This window comes from Propithecus coquereli, unplaced genomic scaffold, assembly GCF_000956105.1.
Source record: "Propithecus coquereli isolate 6110/MARCELLA unplaced genomic scaffold, Pcoq_1.0 Scaffold4, whole genome shotgun sequence".
Classification (NCBI taxonomy): Eukaryota; Metazoa; Chordata; class Mammalia; order Primates; family Indriidae; genus Propithecus; species Propithecus coquereli.
Genome location: NW_012149729.1, coordinates 10,533,130 through 10,536,447, shown reverse-complemented (window position 1 = coordinate 10,536,447; position 3,318 = coordinate 10,533,130). Strand labels below are relative to the sequence as shown.

At 34.4% G+C, this 3,318-nt stretch overlaps 1 protein-coding gene across 9 annotated transcripts in view; it reads left to right on the top strand.

Moving 5' to 3' along the window:
- Positions 1–3,318, top strand: part of FOXP2 (forkhead box P2) — a 350,012-nt gene that overhangs the window by 124,154 nt on the left and 222,540 nt on the right. The window lies entirely within an intron of this gene.

Below are 3,318 nucleotides of genomic sequence, written 5' to 3'. Positions count from 1 at the left end.
AATCTTAACATAAATACATTCTTTCATTTACTTAATAAATATCTTTTAATAATTGCAATACTTCATAAGCAATTGGCTGTCAATGACTAGCATTTCCTATATTTAATGAGTTTTATATTTCACTATATAGATTGCCCTATAAAATGGGAAGAAGGAATTTATTCAGAGGTCACCATCACCAGTAATAGGGATGAGATCATACAGAAACTCAGAATAATATTGGGATTAGAACTTGGAATTTCTGAGGCCTCTTTGGCAATTCTGTCGTTTTGTTTCTAAGAACATTCTAATTTTAGCTTTAAGGGCTTTCCTTTGGAGGTTCTGAACGCACTGTGTCTGCACCTGCACTAATCAAGGCCTCTCTCTTATCAAATGGTTTTGCTCTCTCCTCATCCCTTTCCTCTCCTGGGACTGGCCTAGTTTAGCTTCTGGGTTACAATGCAGGCAGAGATTCTCTGCCTCAAGCCTCTTTCCTTTAGATCTGCTGTAGCATTTACTCCCCTTGGTGTTAAGCAGGGTCATAATCTTTGCCTCAGGGTTTCTGTCTACTGATCCTCATCATTGCTGAGAGGAAGATGAATAGAGAACCAAAGTTTTGCATTTTTCTCATCTGTGCCTCTACTTGCAGAAAGCTAAAGTGTGAACTCTAAAAGAAGTTTTTCCTCTGCTTTTCTTGGACTGTCTTTTTTGAAAACGTGTGCATTTACTCTTCCTCTGGAGTGGTCCACCTCGTCCTTTTGCTGTCCATTAGTGGCCTCATGAACATTTTCTCATAGGAAAGCAGCCCACCTCCTAAGTCACTCCCCCAACTAACCTGTTGAATACAGATAAGATGATTTCATTACTCATGAGGACTAAAAACATTTCTACTGATGACATAAATATTATTTTTACCTTTAAATGAAAAACTTGGTATAAAAAACTTGGTATCTTGGCAACATATTGTGAAATGCTTACTTTTTTAAACTAGGGTTGCCAGATTTAGCGAGTAAAAAGACAAATAAAAGTTCAAATTTAACTGGGAAACTTCTGTTTTATCTGGCAATTCTACTTCTAACTTCATCAGAAAATATAGGGTGTCCCAAAAGTCTCCATACAAGGAAAAATTCTGTAAAATTTTATAATGAATACTTTGTAAATAAAGGTACATTGAGCTACAATTTCCCATTTTCCCTATGTGTGGTGACTTTTGGGACACCCTGTAGTATATATATAATGTTTATTTACAGATGATATTGTTTTGTGTTTGGGTGTGAAAGAAGATGATTATTAAACATTTTTCATCTTTAGTATTGGCTTCTTCTCTATAACCAGCATCCTGAATCAAGTGCTTAATAACTTTACAGACATTGTCTTTTAAGGACAGTAAAATCCCTTTAGAATGTAAGCTTATATATCTGATTCTCTTCATGAAAAATATGAAAAATATAATTTGGAATTCTTTATGTTGTTGTAGTTGGTATAACTAGCAACGTTGTTAATGACTTAGAATATATTTTGTTCTCTTATACCCCAAGCAGTTTTTCACTTGAGTCTTTTACTGTTTAAAAGTCTCTTCAATAATCAAAATCTTCTTTACTGCCCCATGTGGAAAGAGCATGAGCTTCAAAGTCAGCCAAATAGTCATTCAAATCTCTTATGGCACTTCAAGGTTTTGTGAAACAGCTTGGACATATAACTTAACTACTCTGAATCTTAGTTTACACACCTATGATCAAGGAGGCTGTTTTGAGGATAAAATGAGATATTAATAGAATGTGCAAGGATTTAGAATAATAACTGGCATATAATGAGCACTTAATAGATACTAATTTTCTTTTTCTTCCTTCCTGTTTTTACTGAAACTTCACAGTCACTATTTATAATGCTTTTTAACAGCACATTTCTGCATTGCACTGTAATTATGTTGAACATATTTTATCTCCCCTTCAGTACTAAAAGATCCTTGAGTACAGGTGATCCCATAGCCTAGGGTATAATATGTATGTGTATATTCATGCAGATCTGGTGATGTGGGACTAGGGAAGGAAGGAGTATATCTCCCAAGTACATGCATAAAGTACCCCTTCCCTCAAAGGACCAGAGGAGATTAAAATACAACTTTTCAAAATATCATAGAACATGAAGGTATTAAGATATCCTTTTTATCCAATGGGACATTTTCCAACTTGAAAAGATTACAGAGAACTAAATAAATATTGAGGTTAACTTTCAGGAATTACGGTATGCCAGACCCATTCCTTATCATGTGCATACCTATTTAGCAAACTCACTTAAAGCTAAAAGTTAGAAGTCAGTCAAAAATGACCAGTATCATATACTTGGAAGAACTGATATCCTCTGGAGGAATCATATAATTGCAAGTCTTCACTTGGAATACTACTACTTTATACTCTAGCTTTTAAAATATTTTTTAAACATTATCCTCTCTGGTTTCACAAATTCCCTATAGACAAAGTTGAGCATTATTAACCATATTTAATAAATGAGAAAATTAAAGTTCAATATGATTACATAGTCCACGTTTGTCAACTAGTAAGAAGAAAGAGATGTCTTCTGAAATCTAGCCAGTGTTGCTACATCATACTTTCTCTCCCAGTTGTAAATGGAAGCTTTTGAGCAGCATCACAGATACATATTTTTATTTTGCTGTCTTTTAAAAACTAAGGACAACAAGTTCTCAGAATGCACAATGACATAGCATATATTGTGACTCATCTCTTATACCTTGGTATAATTAGAGGTGCAAGACCCTTTGATCAGTTTAAAAATTTTAAAGACTGGTGATGACACCAAATTAGAGCGGTAGAGAAATAGGTAGTTCTGGAGGTGACACTTCAGAAGGAAACATCCATATATTTCTATGTCATTAATGTATATGGGAGCCCACTTTGTACTCTACCAACATTTTATATGTCAATTTTTATTCATGAGCTGTATTCCTCAGAACAGTAACAGAAAAACTCCCCACTTTTGTTTCTCTAGAAATTCTGATCTCTCTCTCATTCTCAATATATAACTGTACCTCCTTATTTTCTGAATTAATTGGAACCATCCAGTGTGAACCTACCTCTGCATTTCAAGGTCACGTATCTTCCCAACTCCTCAGCCTGTCTCACAGGAAGATGTGTTTCTTCTCGCTACGAAGCTATCACTTGCTCTTGCTCCTTGATTTAGTTCTTTCCCATCCCCCCAGGGACTTTCTCAATTCTCTTTTTTAAAACTTATTTTCTTCCATATTTATTAAGCTCATTATTAAGTTTTCTTTATTTAAAACAAACAGTAAACAAAATCTCTCAAACTTTAATTCTCTTTTAG